The 14,519-nt window shown below is 34.3% G+C and overlaps 1 protein-coding gene across 1 annotated transcript in view; it reads left to right on the top strand.

Moving 5' to 3' along the window:
- LOC105205706 (transient receptor potential cation channel protein painless) overlaps positions 1-14,519 on the top strand; it is a 71,178-nt gene that overhangs the window by 22,503 nt on the left and 34,156 nt on the right. The gene's annotated exons all lie outside the window — the stretch shown is intronic.

Here is a 14,519-nt window from a genome sequence, read left to right as displayed (position 1 = left end):
TATAATTATTTTATGCAATTGTTACATTTTTTGTTATTTTCTTATAATATTGAAATGACAGCAACATAACAAAACTTATATACTTCAGTAACGCCATTTAGCGACACGCGATTCACGTTTGACATCCGACTTATCCAACGTACACCCAAGGACTTTCATTCTGTCCATGGGGAAATTTTTCAAACTGAGAAGTCGCTATCTTTCTACATATTTACAGTTCATGATTAACGTAACGACCAATAAGCTCTAGTCGTTTCATTAATCATAAACTGCGAGTATGTAGAAAGTGGTGACTTCTTAGTTTGGAAAATTTCCCCATGGACAGAATCAAAGTCCTTGGGTGTACAACGATCCGATATTCCGTGATATGTTCAGATTCCTCATTTGGATGACGATTGTGAATATAACTGCTAAGATGGGTTTAGTTTCTAGAAGATCGGGAGACCGTAGAATAGCAGAAAGAACGATTGGTGAGGAATATTCGGCTATGGAATCTGATCAAATGCACTCAAAGCTCTGCTTGTAAAGGTTATGGTCATTATTTTGTAAAAATAGTTTATTGCGTGCTAACGCAGCTATAATATATAACGCGGAGGTCGTGATTTTGCATAAAATTAGTTTAAAAACATGCTAGAAACTTTTAAAAAATTCATACAAAATACGGCCAAATGTGTTAGCTGCGTTAGCACGCAACAAACTATTTTTACAAAATCAGCAGCAGAGCTTTGAATGCATTTGAAATTCATGGCCGAATACTCTTCAGCCATCGTTTTGATTATTATTTATGCTGTAATTGAATAATACTATCGCCCAGTGAAAAATGATAAGTTGGAAAGATGTATATTCGACGTCTATGTCGTTGATGGTTGATATTAATGGGAGGGTTCCGATAGCGCACATCCGAATAGCCCACCAACCAATCAATTTGACTTATCTAACACAACCTACGGAAAATCTCTAGGTATCTGCCATTGTGAGTGGTTTGTGTGCTATCGGGATGTGCGCTATCGGGACCCTCCGGATATTAATAATCCAATCAGCACACAATATTAAAAAAATGTTTTTAAAAACATTTAAAAAACATTTTTAAAAACATTTATAAAAACATTAAAAATAATGGGTTAAGTGCCCTTTTTTTCATTAAAAAAATGTTTATTTTAACATTTAAAAAAATGTTTTTCAAATATTATAAAAACGTTTTTAAAACATTTAAAGAAAACGTTTATTAAACGTTAAAGAAACGTTCTTTTTAACGAAGCATAAATCAGCAAAACAATATTTAAAAAAAGCTTTTCCAATAAAAAAATTTTTAGAAGGGTCAAATTAACGAGCACAATTAAATAAGCAATTTTGATTACAATTTGAGTTACAATAATATAATTAATTAAGTAATACAAATAATTAGGGACGACGTTTCGGCTTTACTTAGCCTTCATCAGCCTATAAAGTACATATATGTAGTAATTAAAAGTTTATTTTGTTTAAATTATCTGAAGATGACAGTTTCTTTTTTTTTATAAAAAAGAAACTCTCTTTTTTTTATAAAAAACATATTGTGTGTCGCATACCGTCTGATTCTTTAGATGGCGAACGGGCAATCGTGCATCCGATGTTGTGTGTGCGTGTGTGTATGTGTGTGTTTGTGTATATGTATGTGTGTCCAAGTGTTGAATCCTTTCAGCAGCACTGACTTTTTCTCCTCCCTTTGCATGATGGGAACTCACGACATGATGAAAACTCACTCGCGGCTCCATATGCAAGTTATTTTTCAAACGTAGTATTTGCCGCGTTTGTTTTCTATATGACGATGGAGTTTATTGTTGTATATGAATCGAAAATTTTCCCGTAGATAAATTAAAGCAACTTACTTGGAAAAGTACTTTGACGGTAATTGTATAAACGTTCGCCATCGTCGATGGTCCTGTTGTTGAGACAGACGGAGCACAAGTGAGGCAGAACCGTTAAAGCAGGAGTCAGTAACGTATCTTCGTATTATCTTTAAGCGAGTCGAGTAAACAAAAATAGGAATCATGAAGGAGATCTGTGTCATTCTGTGAGTTTAATCCGTTTGTTTGTTGTTTTATATGTATCATTTCAGAAATTAATCTCTTTTGGTAATTTTCTTCGGTGTCAAGAATTTTTATTTCCTTCCAATTGAAGGAACGGTCAAAAAATATTCTATGGTTTGTTATGACTGAGTGTTTTGAAGGATCAAGTTTTATATTATTAATATGCTCTTTTGTTCTAGTCCTCAGTTGCCTCTTCGTCTGCCCCACATCGCAGTCATTACAGAAAATCTTATAAACGACATTGCTACTGCAGTCACCCTCCATTTTGTCTTTATGTACTTTTATGAAATTGTTGATTTTATTTATGCATCTGTAGCCAACTGTAAATGTATTTTTGTCTAACAGAGATGTTGTTCTTTCAGAAATATTTCGAATGTGAGGGACGACAATGAATTTTTTTGTGTTCTGGTCTTTTTTTGTTTGGTCTTGGTCATTTGTGTCTTTGATGATGGTGGGTGCCAGTTTTGTATTGAATAAATTTTTTATTCTTGTTCCAATGTATTTGAAAATGAATTCCAGAGGGTATCCGTTTTTTAGAAGTAATCCAATAATTAGTTCTAAGTTTTTTTGTTGGAAAGTGGGGTGAGAAAGCATTAGCGCTCTATCCACCATACTATAAATTATTCCAATTTTGTGGCATAGGTGGTGAGAAAAAAAACAATAAATAACGACCAGAAAAAATTTTTTTATGGAACCAATCAATAATGATTGTATTGTCAAGTATTTTTAATGAAAGGTCCAAAAAACTTAGGCTACGGTCCTGTTCTAACTCAATAGTGAATTGCAATCTGTTATGGAAACTGTTGAATGTCTTAAGAATAAAATTAAGTGAGTTCGTAGGTGCTACCATAGCAATGTCGTCGACGTAACGATAGTAGAACGGTATTTCTAGATTTATTGACTTTAACGCTTTTTCCTCTAAATCCAGCAACACAATATTCGCTATAATAGGTGATAGGGGTGTCCCATTGGTGTACCAATCCCATTGGTGTACCAAAAGTCTGTTTGTAAAAAACTCTTTTTGGACAATGCCTTCCAATATGTCCAACTTCATGACATATATAGCACTTTTTATCCTTTTTGTAAAAATCTTCTTTCGTCTTGGGCTCGCTTTTCTTTTTATATTTCGATTTTGCAAACAACGCTTCCGTTTCATCATTCTTTGCTGATAATCTTTGCTCAATGAGTCTTAACCTTTCTAGTAGCAGATTTATTGTTTGTGTCTTTATAGGAACTGATTCCCAGACACTTTTAAACTCAAAGTATTGAGAAGGAAGTGTTGACATAATCCGACTTGTCAACAAAATCTCAGGTAACTCAGTATTTCCTAGTTTCTTTAGTTCATCGTTTAGTTCACAAAAATTCCGCTGAAGGCGATCGACATGAGTAGCAATCGTTTCATCCACCATTTTCTCACTGGTGAAAAACAGCTCCATTAATCTATCAATTCTTTGTCCAGAGCTTTGCTCATAAATTGATATCAATTTCTCCCATGTTGCTTTGGCAGTATCACACATTGACGTCATATCAACATGCTCATCATTTAAACTGTTAACTACCAGATTAACAACCAGATAACATTTCTTGCTGGCAAATTTTGCGCGCGATGTGCATGCGAACTTTGTAACAGATTTGCATGCGTTTTGTTCGTAGAACGTGTTACATCGTGTATATTGCTTACAAGTGTCTAGCTCATGTATTGTCCCATGTACTGGCAAATTACATGCAGATGGCTAACATATTGCTAGTCGTTTGCTCCCCAGATAACATTTTTTGCGCGCAAAGTTTGCGCGTCTTATGCATGTAAACTGTGTACGCGGTTTGCGTGAGTTTTGCCCGCAAGTTGAAATTCTGTAATTTCAGATTGAAATGGATTTAACAAGTGAGTGCTAACGCCACCGCTAGGCGGCCACGCCGCAGAAGATTTTCTCGTGAGTTGAGTGCGGCCACAGGCGTTATATCTAGGTGCCACCGCCGCCGACTCGTCAGCTCATACTTTAGTGACATTTTTAGGAGCTGTTTTTTGTAACCTCGAGACGAATACTCGCTCTCATTCTTTTGAAACATGACGTGTGTGTGAAACGCTGTTCCACATAAAATTTTATATTTTTACATGTAAATAACAATTTGTATTGTTATTTAATTTTGTACATAAATTAAATGTTTAATTCAAATTTAATTTTTTAAAATCTTTTTTAACGAAAAGAATACAAGAAATATTTTTTTTGTAAACTAAACACTTATTACGTTTACATTAATATATTCTGTTTTAATAAATCTATTTGGGTTTGGATCTTATTTTTAAATTGGTCTTAATACCAGTATTTTCGGTGCAGAAATCCCGATTGATTTGGATTACCTTTTCTTAAATCGGTTTTAATAGCACATTTTCGGCAGGGTATTGCTTATTGAGATCGCGCGCAAAGTGTGCTAGCGTTTTGCGTACATATCGCTTATTGAGATCGCGCGCAAAGTGTGCTGGCGTTTTGCGTGCATATTGCTTATTGAAATTGCGCACAAAGTGTGCTAGTGGTTTGCTAGCGCTATGACGACGCAGTTTAATAAGGTTTTGCTTGCGTTGTAGAAATCTCTTTTGCGCGTGATTTGCTGGACGTTTACCCGCAAAATGTTTTCTGGGTATGATAAGCTGAGCTAAATTATCTTTCTTTTGATATGCTTTTACTTCTGCAATATACTGATTATTTGCCGTTGCATTCAGTGGTTCTGTAGGTACTGTCGTTTGACCCGTCACTACTTCAAAAACATCATGATGACGAAGGAGCAAGGTTACTTCTCTCTTCCACCTCGTCCAATTCGCACTTCCTTCCAATCTCTCGATTCGAGCCTTGAAATCCAGCGACATCCTTGTACTAATATAACCTCGCAAATTGGCACGTGCTTTCTTTTTTTTTTCACTCTATCTTTTTTTTTTACAGCCGTGCTGGGCCCATAACCTGTTGGAGCCAGGAATGAGTGAAGGGTAGTATTTAGAGAATACACCTACGTTTTCACATCACAAGAAAGCTTTTATATATATATATATATATATATATATATATATATATATATATATATATATATACGAGTATATATATATATTCAGAAAGACTTTACAGTAAAAAAGCAAGAAGAAACTCGTAGTAGTTGTACATGTGTGTATACAAGCCCTGTTTCTGTACTTCAGAGCGACAACCTTAGAAAAATGAAAAAAATACTAAAAGTGTAACACCTAGAAGTGTAGATATGTTCTAAAGTCAGTTTCTATGATCTCCAACAATATATATATATATATATATATATATATATATATATTTTTTTTTTTCCTGTGGATATAATGAGATTCATTGTGAGTGATTTTTATAGACAATTTTGCATGAATGTCTTACTCACATTTGGCTATCACATAATTTTGAGAAAAATGACATTAACAAAGTAAAAAAAGATTACTTAATTTGAAAGTTTTTATGGTGTTACAGCACCAGAATTTTTCTCAACATTTCATTAATGCTACATGAAAGTATAAACTTTTAGCTTTAAAATGGATTTTATTCCATTTTAATATAATTTTTCATTTCCTACCCTAGTAGCAATTTTCTGCAAGACTGCTGTAAATATTGTAGCAGATTCTTGAAAGATTCTGCTAACAGGACGTTATGATCTGATTCCTCATTCTGTTCAATTCTTTTGAAAGATTCTGCAGTCAGATTCTTGCAAGAAACGTGCAAGAAACTTGCACATATCTCTGTTGGCAGATTCTTGCAAGAAACTTGAATGTATTTGCTGTAAATCTAGCAACAGTCTTTCAAGATATTTGCTACATACCCTAGTAGCAATTTTCTGCAAGACTGCTGTAAATCTTGCAATAAATTCTTAAAGATTCTGCCAGTCAAATTCTTGCAAGAAATTTGTATATATATCTGCTGCATGATTTGTAAAATTCTTTCACCAGAATATTTTAGTATAGTCTTAAAATGGATTAAAAACGGATTAAATTTGAATTAAACATCTCATTTATGTACAAGATTAAATAACAATACAAATTGTTATTTACATACTCTAAATTCCTCAGCTTTCCATCTATCTACTTCATTAAAATTATTTGATATTCTAACATAATCAGAGAAAATATATTTAAAGAAAAAAAATCAAATCTGAAGTTATATTTCCCATCTATATGGCAAAAAAACGAGCTTTAACTTTGCAAGAACCTGATGTCCATAAATTTAATAATTTTTTCATTTGGCCAAGACAAATTAAGTGCATGTAATGGAAAGTAGAAAGGTGCTGATCATTGGTAATGGAATTTGTTTGAATAAAGACGTACCAGTATGACATTCTGGATTTTGTCGAAGTGTAAATGATTTATCTGCCTGTAAAGGACAGTTTTGATCGAGAAACAGCATTTTATATGAGTAATTTACATAATCCTTTTCCATAACGCATTTGTAACAACTGAAATAACCATTATGACTTTTAGTACATGTGACGAATGATCGTGTTATCACATATAATTGCTCTGATTTTAACTTGATACATTGTAAACTGTTTTTCTGATAAAATTGTACTTTAATACTTTTACACAGAAAATGAGATAAACTAATTGGTGCAAAGAAAATACGAAATTGTTTTAGAAAAAAAATAATGCAATTTGTAAAATTTAACAGCACATTTCTTTTATTAAATTATGCAGTATTCAGAGATTCAAATATTATTGAAAAATATGCAATCGCTGAAACTTTTTTTAAAATATAAGTATAGAGCATTCTGCTAGAACTGCTGAAAACTGTCACTAGAACTGCGATAAATTATAATTGGCATGATACTATTTATTCGAGTGTCTTACTGTGTTTGATATAAAAAGTGTGAAGAAATGGTAATAGTTTAAATTTTTTTTGGGAATTATATACAAATGGTGAGTTTTAAATAGTATTAATTAAAATTGTTGTTTAAAGGTATAATATTTACTGTGTTATTATATTTTAGAGGGAAAAGTGTGACGCTACATTCGCGAAGTTAGTTACATCCCTTACGGAAATGAACTATTAGAAAGGCATTAATCACTATTGAGTTACAATAGTGATTATTCATTCTCTAATAGTGATTATGTAGCATCTAATGATTGGATTATTCGCAATAATCATTTCCTAATAATTTTTGAATGAATGATTATTAATTTCATAATGAGATTATTTGTAATAATCATTCCCCAATAGTTCTTTTATGGAATGATTATTGATTTCATAATCAGGTTATTTGGAATAATCACCAGCACACTACTTTTAATAGTTAGGAGTATAAATAAGTTTCCGCCGTTTTTTATCAAAAATTGGGCATTTATTGTGAAAGAACGGTACCTAATGTTTTATTCGAAGTATTGTCCATCGCTAGCCACTACTTTTTCCCATCTTTCTGACAGCATACGGATACCGCGTCGGAAGAATGCTTCATCTTTTGAAGCTATCCACAAATCAACCCAATTTTTTGTATCTTCATATGATGTAAAGTGTTGCTCAGACATTCCATGCGCCATCGATCGAAACAGGTAGTAATCAGAAGGAGCAATGTCTGGTGAATACGGCGGGTGGGGTAAAACTTCCCAATTGAGTGTTTTCAGGTAGGTTTTGACCGGCGCCGCAACATGTGGACGAGCATTATCATGCAGAAGAATAACTTTGTCGTGTCTGGAGTAGTAGTGGGCACTTTTTCCTTGAGTACTCGGCTCAATCTCATCACTTGTGTTCGGTAGACAGCCCCAGTAATGGTTTCATTTAGTTTGAACAACTTATAATACACGACACCAAGCTGATCCCACCAAATACACAACATGAGCTTTTTTCCATGAATGTTCGGCTTGGCTGTCGATGTTGAAGCATGGCCAGGTGGTCCCCATGATTTCTTCTTCTTTGGGTTATCGTAGTGGATCCATTTTTCATCACCAGTGACTATACGATGCAAAAAACCCTTTCGTTTATGCCTGGCAAGCAGCATTTCACATGTGAAAAATCGGCGTTCAACGTTTCTCGGCTTCAGTTCATATGGAACCCAGTTTCCTTGTTTTTGAATCATTCCCAATGATTTTAAGCAATGTAAAATTGCTGGTTGAGTCACTCCTAATGTAAGTGCAAGTACTTCTTGCGTTTGGCACGAATCTTCATCTAATAATGTTTCCAATTTCGCGTCTTCGTACACTTTCGGCCTTCCGCTACGTTCTTTGTCTTCGACGTCAAATTCACCGTTCTTAAACTTGTGAAACCACTCACGGCAACTTCTTTCAATTAAGGCAGCCTCACCATATGCTTCTACAAGCAATCGATGCGCCTCGGCTGCAGATTTCTTCAAATTAAAGAAGTAAATCAAAAGCTCCCGCAAATAACGCTTATTCGGCTCAAAACTCAACATTTTCGCACGAAAAAAGATATATGATGCTGATATAAAATCGCTAATATTTTAAGGTTATGTTGTTGCCAGATGTCCAACCTTACGATATAACGTTTTACAACAGACAATTTCAACCATAACATACTAGTGGCCCCATTTTTTGTGAAATGGCGGAAACTTATTTATACTCCTAATAATATATAAATGATTCCCACATAGAAATTGACCTCCAGTGGATGTCCATCACCCTTCCATAGCTCCATGGAACGTCTATCTCCATGGTGGAAGTCAGATGGACGTCCATTAGAAGTCCATGAAACCTCCATAGCTCCATGGGATTTTACTTCCACCATGGAAGTTAGATGGACGTCCATTAGAAATCCATGAAATTTCCATAGCTCCATGAAATTTTACTTCCATCATGGAAGTCAAATAGATCTCCATTAGACATCCATCCAACCTCCATAGCTCCATGGGATTTTATTTTCATCATAGCAGTCAGATGGACATCCATTAGAAGTCCATGAAGCCTCCATAGCTCCATGGGATTTTACATCCATCATGGAAGTTAGATGGACGTCTATTAGAAATCCATGAAACCTCCATAGCTCCATGGAATTTTACTTCCATCATGGAAGTCAGATGGACGTTCATTAGAAGTCCATAAAATTTCTATAGCTTCATGAGATTTTACTTTTATCATAGAAGTCAGATAGATTCCGTAAAGCGTATAATGTGCATGACGTTATCCTTGTTGATCACCAAAAGTTAAACAAGGATAAAATGTTATATTACGTACATCATGCGCTCTCTTTACGGAATTTGGTCATTATCTCTTTATCAAAACAATTATGCAACTAATTTGTTTATAACAATTATAACAACTATGACAATTGAAAAAGCGTCATATATGTTTTTTTAGTAATTTTTCTCGGTGAATCGATTGGCGCAATCAGTTCTCCCCTACACTTAGTTTTGACAATTTGTTTATAACAATTAATTGCAATTGATCGAATAGGCCTTAGTTTCAAAATAATAAATTTGTGAAAATTGGCCATACCGCGGCGCACCATATGAGCCTTCCCGGTAACTGTTTTCCCAACCAGTGCAGTCGGCTCCGTGCGTTAGGTGCTTGCTTTACAATCGTAAGATCCAGGTTCGCTCCCGGATGTGTGCAACATTTTTTTTTTCTTTAATAAGTGTATTTATCTTGATGATATTGATCTAGTATGCAAATTTTTAAAATAGAAAATTTAATTTAATATCACTTTCTAAACATTAATTTAAATTTAATTTGAATTCAAGTAATGATATTTGAAATGATAAATAAGTAATAATAATAATAATATATAAGTTATTTGAAATGGATAACATACGAGGTGTGTTCAAAAAGTATCGCGAATTTTGAATTTTCGCGGGTTACGTATATTCGAATTTCGATCTTTTTGTGGCGTTATGTTGGTACTCATGTCTCTCACTTATGCCGACAAGCTCGGCCATTTTGAATGTTCACTTAATTGTTGACAGCTGCTTTGCTTGCACGTGTTTTGGATCGTCTTCGATTTTTATCTATTCAAAAAAATGGATCAAAGAACCTGTATCAAATTTTGCGTGAAAAACGAAATTAAGTGCGCGGATGCATTCCGAATGTTGACTGTGGCATACGGAGAAGCTACCTTGGACCGAAGCAACGTTTATCGGTGGTACAAAATGTTCTCAGAAGGCCGAGAAGATGTAAACGACGAAGAGCGTGCCGGACGCCCGAGCACTTCAACAACAGACGAAAAAATTAATGAAGTGGAGAAAATGGTATTGGCCAATCGTCGAATCACCGTTAGAGAAGTTGCTGAGGACCTAAACATATCGATTGGCTCGTGCCATTCGATTTTTATCAATGATTTGGGCATGAGATGGGTCGCCGCGAAATTCGTACCAAACGCCCCTGCTCACACATTGTTGCTTGTGCGCGACTTTTTGGCCAAAAACAACACACTAATGATGCCGCAGCCACCGTATTCCCCAGATCTGGCCCCCTGTGACTTTTTCTTGTTCCCTAAACTGAAGAGGCCCATGAAAGGACGACGTTACGCTACGCTTGACGAGATAAAGACGGCATCGAAGGAGGAGCTGAACAAGATAAAAAAAAATGATTTTTTGAAGTGCTTCGAAGATTGGAAAAACCGTTGGCACAAGTGTATAATATCTCATGGGGATTACTTTGAAGGGGACAAAATAGATATTCATGAATAAATAAATAATTTTTGAAAAAACACAAAATTCGCGATACTTTTTGAACACACCTCGTATAAAGGCAACGTATCCAAATTTTTAAATTGTTTAATTTAAAATTTAATTGGAAATAATATTAACAGTATTTTAAAATTCTAGTTTTTAAAATAATTAATCGTAGAAGAAGAATACCAGTGTTAAATTTAAACAATTTGAAAATTTAGATACGTTGCTTTTATATGTTATCCATTTCAAATAACTTATATATTATTATTATTACTACCTATTTATTATTATTACTTGAATTCAAATATTATTACTTGAATTCAAATATCCTTCAAATTAAATTTAAATTAATGTTTAGAAAGTAATATTAAATATAAATTTTTTATTTTAGAAATTTGTATACTATATCAATATCATCAAGATAAATAAATACACTTATTAAAAAAAAATAAAAAAAATATTGCACACATTCGGGAGCGAACCCGGATCTTACGATTGTGAAGCAAGCACCTAACGCATGGAGCCGACTACACTGGTTGGGAAAACAGTTACCGGGAAGACTCATATGGTGCGCCGCGGTATGGGCAATTTTCACAAATTTATTATTTCGAAACTAAGGCCTATTCGATCAAACGTCGGGAGACGTAAACTTCTTTTTCGTCTCCAGAATAACTATAAAAATTGGGATCAAAATCCCAGGGTGACTCACCTGATCCTCCCCTTGTCAGTGTTAAGATACTAGGTTATCGTTCCGAAGATCTTAGGTTCGAATCCCGCCGGCGCCGATACGTTTCAAAAATTTATAAAATAATTCGTAATTGTAATTAGTGAATTAAAATGTTATATGTGAAACAGTGAATACAGATTAAGCTATAAAAATAATAAAATTTGTATAAAAAAAATTTTTTCTACCGTCCATTAGACGTCCACTGAAGGTCCGAACCTCCACGGTACACGTCCATTAATAATCTAAATAACGTCTGCTGAGACTCCATAAAGCCTCTACTAATAGTCCACGTGACGTCGGTTTGTCATTCATTAAGGCTCTATAAACCCTTTATTAATAATCCATGTAACGTCTAATGGACATCCGTTGTTAACGTCCAATGGACGTGCGCAATGCGGAACTGTGGATGCCTAGTGGCCGTCCATTGGATGTCCATGGAACGTCCACTGGAAGGTCCAAACTTCCACGGCAGACGTCCATCAGACATCCATTGGAGGTTTTAGTTCTATGTAGGAATTGTAACTTGATGTGAGATTATTCAAAGATATAAAAAAATGAATTTTTTGCTAATAATTTTTTAGTGAAAAAATAACTTTGTGCAAAAACTAAAAAACATTTTAGACTAAAATTCGGTTAGCTTTTTTGTTAAAACAAAGACTGCATTTTATAATAATTTTAAAGCCTTGCGTTCAAATTTCCATAAATAAACGTATGAAAAAAAGATTTTTTTCTCTGATATTTATTTTTCTAATTAACGGATCTTGACATTCTACATCTCATTTTGTAGATATTTCGATTTTTTTTTTACAAAATTAATATCTTTAGTTTTATATAAGAAAATCTATCTTTCGCACAACAAACGTACACAAATCACCGAATATTTTTTCGCATATTTTCTACGTCTCAAACATATATATTTCCTGATGACTTTCCAAAGTATTTTATAATTAGAAATATCGTAACAATTTTTTTTCTGAAACTAATGCTTCAATTTAATTCGATTGAAGTAGCTGTATGTCGATAGTAACATGTGTGTCAGATATTGATTTTACCGACATGTAAACGACATACCGGCAGGAATTCTATTGCAGCTCCTCGCCATCCTCGCCACGGAAAAAGGCTGAACTAATAGGCGTGAAAAGCGATGTGTTGATGACAAAATTTTGTCCAACGTGCCATTTTGTTATTAAGTGCTTTATTGTGAAAATGTGACTTATCTCGTATTCATGAAGTTCGTAAGTTTCGGTCAAGACTAAAGATATCTTCGAATTTTGTACGTAAAAGCATATTTCTCCCTCTTTTCAATAGCTGACAAACTGCATGTTTTTTTGCCTAAACAGGCTTCACTTTATGGGCCTTTCTCGACTATTTACTGACTGTTAGGCGGAAAAAGAATAGTCTTGACCGATATTTAGAAATGTTTTAAAGCCATCTGTTTAGTTTGTTTTATCGAAATTGGCTTTATTTAAAAATGGAACGTCGGACAAAATTACGTGTCGTTTCACGCAATTTCTCGCTTCTGACGTCATGATTTCAATATGGCCGCGGTGACCACTCAAGAGCCTTAATTCAGATTTAATCTTTATTTAATCCTTTTGAACAAAAAAGAAATATTTTTTTTGGAAACTATAATTTATTACGTTTAATTTATTGATTCATCAATACATATTTTATATGACTATATAAATTGTAGTGATTATTGGGCTCAAATAATTTTTCAATAGTTCTGTGTAATAGTTTGTCCCAATAATCCGCGAAAAAACTATGACGAATAATCCAATAGTTTTATTAATAGCTTTACTAATAGTTACAATAGTCCATTTCCGTAAGGGATTATTTAACTTTTGGTTTTTCTCTATAAAAAATGCTATAAATATTACGAAATACTTAATAATTGCAATTGCGAGTGTACAGCGTTGATGCTAACCTTGGCGCGGTACGAAGACATGAGAGAGCGGCGGTTCTATGTTGTCCTTTCCCTCGCCGCGCGCTACTCATCGACGCTTACAACTAATGCGGTGGGCGGCTCTACGGCTCAGTAGGCTTATTCTGTAACTCTAAAGCCTGTTCTACGATAGCATAAACACATGACCATTAGGTTGTAAGGCGTGGTTTTAAGAGCTCGTAAGCGAATGAAAAATTTCATTTCTTACGTTACCACCTTATGTCTTGTGTTTACTGCTATTGTAGAACAGGCTTTAGCAACAATTCGGTATTGTTACATGAAAAGCTGCGCAACAACTATGTAACGATACCAAGCTGTCGTTAAGAGTTACAAAATACGCTTACAGGCGGGCGACCGCTTGTCTCTCCGCGCGCTCTTATTCGTCTGACTTTAATATTTTATAACTCGAAAATTATTGCAAATATCGTAAAATGGAATAAGACTTTTTCGTTTATCTCGATTCCCTTCTATTTCCTTGTGACAAGTTTTTTACTTTCTTCTGGAACACCATGTATAATTCTTATTTTAAAATTTTGACAATTTCTGCCATGTTTCGTATTTACGTATCTGCGTACGCAACACCTTACATACCATGCACATATCTCAGAATCGTGCTTTTTTGAAGCATATTTATTCGCCCGTCCTATCTTTCTGTAATAATTTTTATTTTGTTAAAAAAAATGTATTATTGTTAATACATTATAATTGTTATTATCAAGATTACAACAAACTATGAATTTTTTTAAAGTAATAATACAAATATTTGTAATATTACTTATGTTGTACCGATGGGTGCAACAAGATAAAATATTTGGGATTCGGTCCGTCTGAAGGGTTGGAACTCACAAGAAAGACACTTGGAAGAGGACGCGTGGGGTGGCAAATAACACTTTTACTTTCTTATTAACATTTTTATTCCCCAAACTTTATTATAAATGATTTCTCTTTTTAATATAATTGAATCGCGGTGAACGGATCACGTGTTATCGGCCGCTGGATGTTTTGCGGAGTGTCAAATGACCGAATTTATCACGGAGCGCGTACGTGCCGCTCGTACTTTACATTAAAAATTTTCCGCTGTCCATAATTAGGCAGCCTAACTTATAGTTTCGATATTTCCGATATGGTGGGGCATTAGGCCCTCGTGATAACCACATATGGTCAT

This window comes from Solenopsis invicta, chromosome 14 (assembly GCF_016802725.1).
Source record: "Solenopsis invicta isolate M01_SB chromosome 14, UNIL_Sinv_3.0, whole genome shotgun sequence".
Classification (NCBI taxonomy): Eukaryota; Metazoa; Arthropoda; class Insecta; order Hymenoptera; family Formicidae; genus Solenopsis; species Solenopsis invicta.
Note: the sequence above shows the minus strand (reverse complement) of the source record. Positions and strands in the feature narration are given on the sequence as shown.